The following is a 9,598-nucleotide window of genomic DNA, read 5'->3' on the forward strand; positions in this document are numbered from 1 at the left end:
TTTGCCTCCTTTATTCAGAGGGATGGAGTGAATTGAGAAGGTGCAGGATTTGCTGGTTTCTCTCTCGGGCCGTCCATTTGGCCAGCTGAGCTTTCCAAATCTGCTCTCCTACCTCATGGTCCAGCCCTAGATATCAGAGCGATAGGCACTGCCTCCCCGTGTCTTTATCAATATCTGTCACTATTTATGTCACATCTCCAGATGTCCTTTCAGTGAACACATTGATACAGAAGGTTGTCACCCAGTCTTGGGGGTTACAGCTCTTTTCCATCCCATGAACTTGACTGAGTTAACTTTGTTTTCCAAAGAGTCCAACCCAAGCAGCTCCCAGCTACCTCCCCAAATGTTTAACACATTCAGTGATGACCTCTTAGATTCCTAATCAGTCTTCTTTTCTGCAGTTGTGCATAGTGAGTGCTAACTACACGTCAAAGGGGAAATCAAGGAAAACTCCACCTTGGCAAATGAATCCCTCAACACCGATAGAGTGGAACCTTATACAATGGTCAAAATGGTCTTCATTGTGACTCTGACAGGACCTGTATGCCTGGTGACAATTATTGGAAACATTTTAGCCAGCGTTTCTATCAATGTAAACAGACATTCGCAAACCATTAATAATGTATTTATTTTCAGCTTGACCTGTTCTGATTTGATTATTGGTGTAATCTCTATGAATCTATAGATCATTTAAACTGTTGTTGGCTACTGGCCTTTGGACCCAGTGGTATGTGATTTGTGGCTTGCTCTAGAGTACGCTATCAGTACTGTATCTGGGAAGAAAATCATTGTCATCAGTTTTACTTCTGTGTGACAAAGCCCCTGGGTTACCCCGTGAAGAGAATGGTGAGGATGGCAGAGATGATGCCGTTTATCCATGGCTCTTTTCCCATTCTCTTCTGGTGATTCAACATAGAGGATACTTCAGTCAGTGAGAGTAAGTGTTATGTACTGTTCCTCACAAAACCAGGTGTCGTATTTGGCATTTCCATAGCTACCTTCTATATCCCTGCGCTCATCATGATTAATAGCTTGAGCTAGCAAATGTCAAATGAAAGAGAACTAAAAAAACAGCCTGAATCAAGAAATGACAGTATTTCACCCTCACAAGCAAAGGGCAACATAATAGGGAAAAATGATCACCACATTGCTCCTGGCGGTTTGTCACAGATAAAACTGCAAAATGTCAAAATAACTAGAGAAATTCTAGGAAAATGGGAACATAGGAATTAGGAGTGAGAGTCAGCATTTCAACCCTTCCAGCCCACTGCGCCATTCTATATGATCATGGCTGAACTCCATGTCATCCTAACTCCATTTCCCTGCCTTTTCCCCACAGACCTTTACCCCACATTTGATCAAATATTTATCTATCTCCTTCTTGAATTGATTGATTGATTCTGTATCCACTGCACTCTGGGATAATGAGTTCTATAGATTCACAATCCTTTGTGAGAAGTAGCTTCTCCTTATCTCTGTCCTATTCTATAACTATGACCTCCTGTCTTAGAAAGGGAAATGTTCTGTGTATAAATTCCATTGAGTATTTTATATGCATCAATCAAATCCCCTCCCATTCTTCTGTAGTCCAGTGAGAATAAACCCACGCTACACAACTGCTTATCATATGACAACCCCTTCAAACCTGGAATTAATCTAGTGAACCTCTTCTGAACTGCTTCCAGTGCCACCACATCCTTCCTCAAAGAAGATGATCAAAACTGAACACAATATTTCAAGTGTGATCTCATTAATGCCTTATACAATTGCAACAACACTCCTCTACTTTTATATCCTAGACACTTGGTAATAAATGCCAAGATTCCATTTGCCTCCCTTGCAACACCTGCATAGCCGCTGTCTGAGACTCTTGAACTAGGTGCACTGGCATCAGTATTGGGTAAAGTGAGGGCTGTACCAATGGGATGGCATATATCAGGTCGAGAGGCAACCTGATAGAGGTTTATAAAATGTTGAGAGGAATAGATGGGGTGGATTCTCGGAGGCTATTTCCCAGGGCTGAGATGATCACTACGAGAGGACACAGGTTTAAGGTGCTGGAGAGCAAGTACAGAGGAGATTTTAGGGGTAAGTTTTTCACTCAGAGGGTGGTGAGTGAGTGGAATCGGCTGCCGTCGGTGGTGGTGGTAGAGGTGAACTTGCTGGGGTCTTTTAAAAGACTTCTGGATGAGTACATGGGATTTAATGGGATTGGGAGTTACGGATAGTTCTATGGCCTGGTAGGTATGGATATGATCGGCGCAACTTGTGGGCCGAAGGGCCTGTTTGTGCTATAGTATTCTATGTTCTACGTTCTATGTTCTATATCTGAATTGTGTTGGGATCAGTGTTCTTTTTGGGAGAAACTTAGTGATGAGGTTCCAATAGATGTCATGATAAGGAAAAGTTAGGTGCAAATACCTAGCACTATTGCCTTTATGAGGTGCATTTTGATCATGTTCCCTTTCAGGATATTTCTAGCAGGCCCTGGAATTTTGTTGGCACCATGTTATCTGTGACCAGTGTCCTTTATTGTTGCTGAAGCAGGATAATTGAAACATGTTGATTTTAGTCAGAATTAATGCAGGGTTCTGCAGTTTTCATATGTACCCAGGGATTGCTAAGTGGAGCTTGATTGGGGTTGAATAGCAGGCTATGCCTTGTGACTGAAGACAGGTTTTTTCCACAGACCATTCAAGTTTTAGTTTTGTTTTCCATTGCTGCCAGGAGCTGATGGAAGAAAGTATTGTCTCTCTGTCTCTCTCTCTCTCTCTCTCTTTCTTTCTCTCTCTGTCTCTCTCTCTCTCTGTCTCTGTCCTTCTCTCTATCAGAGGCTTTCTGAAAGTTCCAAGGATGGATAGCTTCAGAGATTTCATCCACCACTCAAGGGATCAATTCACTTAGGTGTTAAAAGCTGCAAATCCAGCATCACGTGAGCACATTTGCTTTAATGCTAACTTAGACTGAAGAAGAGTGCACACCAATAGGGTTGCTTTACATTGGAACAACATCAATAGCCAACTGTTATGGATTATCCTGTGCCATGTTTAAGCCTTGCATTTGAGAAAAGTCGTGCCACTTCATTTTTTTAATATTTGAACTGTGTTCTTCAATAAAGTTTGATTGATAAAAGCTTCCTAGTGGGTCATTTGAATCATAAGGGGAGTGAAACAACTTACGCTCATCCAAGCCAAAATCAAATGTAAAACTAAGGGTCTCGGCTAAGTTCACAAAACACCATGGAGTTTCTGGCCTGGGTCTTAACAGTTGGAGAGATCTTTGAGGGATTAAAATCAATATTCCCTTTTTTGGTTTGGGATTATTGGACTCAAAGACAATGAGTAGTGAATACATTTGTGTTTTACTTTAAGGGGTTGAATTTGGATTACATGGGAGTACTGTGTGGAATAATGGCTCTTTCTGAGGTTAAAAGGTTGCTGGGTGTAGAATAAATTACTAGGGTGGTTTACAAAAGTTGACTAAAATAAAGCTTTTGGAATTGGCAAAAATGTTGCAGTTGAAATTATCTAAAAGGGCCAGGAAGGTGCAGATAATTGTGGTGATAGCTCAGCATTAACAGTTGCCAGAAACACTGTCAGAATTATTGGGAACGAACAAAATTCAATTACAAATGAAATAGCTTGTTATGCAGCCTTTAATTTTAAACACCTTCCAAGCATTCCAGTTTAATGAGACTAACAAGGACAATAATTCAATGATTCATTTATTTAACACTACCAGTTCCAACTCAAATATAAACAGTTACAACTCATTAACTCTTTGCTGAACTTTAACTCTAACTGAACTTTAACTCGTAAACTGCACTTTAACTGAACATCAATTTTAACAATTTGACTGAAAATAGATACTATCGAGTTTAGGAAAACCTTGGCCAAGAAGTATCCTCGATGTAGAATCTATCTTCTCCTTCCCTGAAGCAGGGCACAAGCCTTCTTGCGATGGTTGGTTTCTTCAAATTATTATTGCTGCCAAACAAATGCTCTTTATCCACAATTCTCCACTTGCTTCTGGAAGATTTTCTATCATCGAACCAATGAATTGATCAGAATCCCAATTGTATTGTTCGATGAGGACAATCAAATACTGCCAGAATAATGTCATCAATAACTCCAGGACTCATCATTTCTAGGCCTCTTAAGCACATTTTAGAGTCATAGAGATTTACATTTTGATTTTTTTTTACATTTCAATGGTCAGGTAAGAGACACTGGCTCTCAAAAGTCTGAAAAGAACTCATCCCTGCCAAGGACAAGCTGTTGAATCTGACACTTTCTCTCCCTTGACAAATTCCAGGCCACTGACCACAAGAAATCTCAGCATAGTGAAAAGAAACAATTTTAACCAAAGAAACAGGTCTGTTTGATTGAAGATGTTTTAGCATATTAAAACCTACAACTGCAGACAACTCAGCCACAAACTTGAATATTAGAAGGAAATGAGAGTTGAATTGTGATTAAAAACAGAAAAAGAGGTAAAACATAGAAAAGAACAGAAAGGAAAAGAGAGTGAGGAAAGGGAAAAATAGACAGAATTTGAACTTCAGACACTGGAAATAAAAAGTGAACATCAAGTTAAAATGGTGAAGGAAAGGGGAATATTTGAGAGTGGTGATAAAGAGAGTTAGGAAGAGTGAAAGTTTTGCAGTCAAAGGCTGGATGGGGATTTGTTTAAATATGTCCAAGCATTGCCAAGGTTTGAGAAGGATGTAGGAGAATTTTTCATTTCACTTGAGAAAGTAGCTAAACAAATGAAATGGTCATAAGCCATGTGGGTAATTGCTAATTCAAACAGCATTGGTAGGTAGAGTTAATGAGGTGTTTACATCAGTATTAGAGGTGGTAGCTAGGGATTATGATGAGGTGGAAAAAAGTGCTGATGCCAGAAGCCTACAGTCAACGATTTAGAAATCAAAGTGATGTGTATATGGAGTGAGCTGCCAGAGAAAGTGGTTGAGGCAGATTCAATAGCAGCATTTAAAAATCATTTGAATAAGTACATGGATGGGCAATAATTAATGGGTATGATTCAAACAAAAGCAATTGGGAATAGCTGGGAGGGCACTATGGTCGGTATGGCCTGTTTGGGCCAAAGGGCCTGTTTCTGTGCTGTATTGCACTGTGACTCTATCACTCCATAACCTGACCAAAGACACAGATTTTGAAAGAATCACACAAAGTAATTATGAGAGGTGCATAGGGGAGGGGCTTTCAAAATAGATCAGGCATATGATGTTCTTCGAGAAATGCTTACTTTGTAGGAGTTTAACAATTCACTTCCCAAAGCAGTGAGATCTCTTGTGGAAGAGCAGAGGGTTAAAACTGCAAGGTTAGCAGCAGAAATGACTGATGATTATGAATTATTTCATAAATTAAAGTTTGGTTTCCCACATCAGTTTCAGCCTATGAAGGATAGAAACTGGGAAAAAGAGAGATCCTTAGATGGTCAAGGTAAAGGAGAGCTCATGGGAGATCTCAGGTTGAAAATGAAACATATGACAGTGGAAGAGAAATAAAAAGCCTCCAATTATTTCACTGTAATAAAATAGGACTCACAAAGTCGAGTGTTAGCAGTCTAAGAAAAGCACTGGGAAGATAAATACGGTAAAACAGGATAAGCTAGTAAGATTTTTTAAAGTGGTAAACGAATCCCCAGTTGAAACTAAAGTGTTGCAAAAGAATGTACAGCCTGACCAAGTGTTTGGTGATGAGAATGTGTGAGATGTCTTCAAATAACTTACTTATGTGTGTACAGTTTACTCAAAAGAAGTTAAAATTTTCAGGAATATGGGGACAAGTCAAGCTTGGATGGTGAGAGATGAGGAGTAATGTACTTTGGACGCAGTATTGCCAGAAAAGTGGAATTCACTTTAAGAAGAGTAGTGTTCCATTATATAAGGCGAGGTTGGAGAATCCAATGAATAATGATGAAGTGGTAGTCGGAGTAATAGAGAAATTATCTTGTCCAGCAATACCATTTATCCTGGATAACGATATAGCTGGATCATATGTGGGAGTGATACCTAGTATGTTTCACAAGCCAGTAGAAAATCAAACAATTAAGTTGTTAAAGGTTGCATATCCTCTGATTTTTCCTGGTTGTCTGGTAATAAGGTCACAAATCCATGAGTTAAGACAAGATGGGAAATCAAAGAGTGATGATAAAGAAGTGGAATTTGATTATCAGAAAGTATTTTTGATCAGAAAGTTGGAAAGGAACAAGGACAGATGGAGAATGAAGTGGATATTTTCAGTTCTGGAAAGTTGGCAGGGTTAAAACAGGAATATATAAAGATAAGACAGTTGTATCAGAAGGTATACACATGGAAGGAGAACTTGAGTGTATGCTAGAATGCTTTTGGCTTAAAAGTGAAGGCTTAATGAGGAAATGGAGACAGTTACATATTCAGGTGGATGAAAAGTGGGCAGAAGTTCATCAAGTTGCATTACTGATGGGTTCATAGAAAGGAGGTGCTGTGGGTGGTACATGATAGGTGGTCATTTGGGAGTGAGAAAAACTCAAGCCAAAATACTGAAACAGTTTTATTGGCCTTTGCTGCATAAAGGTATAGTTGAATTTTGCCAGTCATGTCAGGAAATAGGGAAACATCAAGCACTGATAGAAACAGCATCCTTAATACCATTTGAGGGATCTTTTACAACTTTGCTGATTGCACAGGACCTCTCCCTAAAACAAAAAGTGGGAGTCATACCTTTTGACGATAATGGATGTATATGCTAGATTTTCAAATGCCATTCTATTATTCAGTATTACAGCTAAAAAGATTGTAGAGTTTTTTTTTAACTAGAGATGATCCACCCATGGAAATATAATCAAATCAAGGATCAATTTTTTCATCAAAGTTATTCAAGGAGTTTATGGACAACTTAGGAGTAAAACAATTGAAATCAACTACATGCCATCCAAAATCGAAGGGAGAATTAAGACCGTGGCTTCAAACTTCAAAGACAATGTTGAGGGCTTATTGTCACGATTGTCTAGAGGATTGAGATAAAGAGTTTCAATTTGTACTTTTTGCAATTTGGGATGCACCTAGTTAATCAACTAAATTCAATCATTCCAATTGATTCTTGATTGTGATGTAAAAGGACTACTTAAATTGATTAAGGAGAAATTGATGAGGCAGAATTCTGAGAAATTGGACAATGAGTCAAATTTTAGGAAAAGAATGTATTGAGCAGGTGAGTTGGCTAGGAAACATTCAAAATTGGCACAGCACTTGATGAAACAAGAGGTGGATAAGAAACCAAAAATTGTAGTTTTGCTAGTGAGGATAAAGTCTTACTATTGCTACAAATGGTAGGTGAACCTTTAAAAACAATATTTAGTGGGTCTTATCCAATTGAAAGGAAATTGAGTGAGGTGAATTGTTTGATAAGAACACCAAAAGAGGGAAAACTCATCAATCTGGCAATCCCTGATGCATAGTACGCATCCTGTTGGAGCTCCCCACACCCTGCCTCCCCTTCAGGCCCCATCCACTTCCATCCCTGTCCTTCCCCTTAGGCCCCAACATTCCAATTACCCCCTCTTAGGACCCTCCTCTTGGCACTGCCTAGCTCTTTTTAGGCAGTGCCAGGTTGCCAAGTGTGCACTGCCAAGTTGTCAGTGCCAGGTTGGCACTGCTCAAGGGGAACTATCTGCTCCTGCCTGCATCTATCTTGTAGGCCTCAATGGCTCCAGTTCCACCTGGGAGGCTATCACATCAGGTCTGCATTGATGAAGATCATATGTGTTCTTCACTACTGACGACCTCGACCGGTGAGGTTCTTAAGGCAAATCAGCCCAGAAGATTGTGTGTAGGGCTCACAAATAATATTAAAATGAGCCTCGGAAGGGTGCAAGGCTGATTATGCCGGTAATACCATGAGTGATAAGAAACTGAGTACGAATATTGAGTTTAATTTATACAAATGCAAGGTGATGCATTTTGGCAGATTGAACCAGAGCAGGACTTAACTCAGTTAATGGTAGGGCATTGGAGAGAGTTACAGAACAACGAGATCTAAGGGTACATGTTCATAGCTCCTTGAAAGTGGAGTCACAAGTGGACAGAGTGGTGAAGAAGGCATTTGGTATGCTTGGTGTCATCCGTCAGAACATTGAATATAGGAGTTGGGACGTCTTGTTGAAGTTGTACAAGACATTGCCAAGGCCACACTTGGAATACTGTGTGCAGTTCTGGTCACTTTATTATAGAAAGGATATTATTAAACTAGAGAGTGCAGAAAATAGGAGGCTACCAGGACTTGTTGGTTTGAGTTATAAGGAGAGGCTGGATAGACTAGGACTTTTTTCTCTGGAGTGTAAGAGGCTGAGGGGTGACCTTATAGAGGTCTATAAAATAATGAGGGGCATAGATAAGGTAGTTAGTCAATATCTTTTCCCAAAGGTAGGGAAGTCTAAAACTAGAGGGCATAGGCTTAAGGTGAGGGGGGAGAAATACAAAAGTGTCCAGAGGAGCATTTTTTTCACACAGCGGGTGGTGAGTGTCTGGAACAAGCTGCCAGAGGTAGTAGTAGAGATGGGTATAATTTTGTCTTTTAAAAAGCATTCAGCTAGGCACATGGGTAAGATGGGTATAGAGCAATATGGGCCAAATGCGGGCAATCCGGATAAGCTTAGGGGTTTAAAAAAAGGGCGGCATGGACAAGTTGGGCTGAAGGGCCTGTTTCCATGCTGTAAACCTCTATGATTCTATGACTCCATAATGTGGTTTTCCACCTCTTGCGCAATCTTACTGGCTCACCATGCAAATCAATCGAAGTGATGAGCCGGTAAGATCATCCCCAAAGTGTCACCCACTCCCCATACCTGACACAAAGGGCATGATTTTACAACCTTGTTGCGCCTGTTGATCGGTACAGTGGTGTCGTAAGATCTCACAAGAAACCAGAAATGAGAATCACTGGTTTCCAATTCATCAGCCACTTTTTCTGGGTGTGATGAGAAACGCGCCCAAAATTGGGTGAAACATCTAAATACCATTAGTGAGTCTGGCACACAATTGTCCCCTTCACTTAAGTTGAATACCTTGTCAGTGAGACATCTTGCCAGTGAGAAAAGCACCTGCTCTGTAAAAGTCTGCTTAAGGTGCAGCAGTAGTGAAGTGAAGTGCGGAAGTGAGTACCACCAAGCACCAGCTTCCAGACAGTGATGGGGATGGGGCGTGTCTCAGCCACAGCCATATTGTGGGGTGGGGCCTTGCTTCGGTGGAGTGGTTTGGGGGGAGGGGGTGTGCCATTCTGGGGGTTCTGTGCTCATGGAGTTGGTGCTGGCTGGGGCCTGGTATTGGATTCCCCCCTGCTGAGTGAATCCCTAAGGGGCTGCTTATGAGGGCAGCTATCAATTGACTGATGTCACCATGATCACCCTTCCACTGTCTCCTAAGCAGGCTGTCTGGATGACTTGCAGGCATTCCATCCTAAGCCCCACTAACGGTCACAAGCAGCACCTCTATTAGCTGCTGCTCCAAGCAAGGGAGCTCTGAAGCTGTTAAGTGTGACTCTTCACACTGCATGCACAAGCAGTAGTGATGAAGTATTGTGCATGTTGCCGC

The 9,598-nt window shown here is 40.8% G+C and overlaps 1 pseudogene; it reads left to right on the forward strand.

Moving 5' to 3' along the window:
* The first annotated feature begins 502 nt into the window (after positions 1-502).
* On the forward strand, positions 503-1,233 carry LOC145348666 (muscarinic acetylcholine receptor M2-like; annotated as a pseudogene).
* The last annotated feature ends 8,365 nt before the right edge of the window (positions 1,234-9,598 follow it).

The sequence above is a fragment of the Carcharhinus amblyrhynchos genome, chromosome 9 (assembly GCF_965287045.1).
Source record: "Carcharhinus amblyrhynchos chromosome 9, sCarAmb.v2.hapA, whole genome shotgun sequence".
Lineage (NCBI taxonomy): Eukaryota > Metazoa > Chordata > Chondrichthyes > Carcharhiniformes > Carcharhinidae > Carcharhinus > Carcharhinus amblyrhynchos.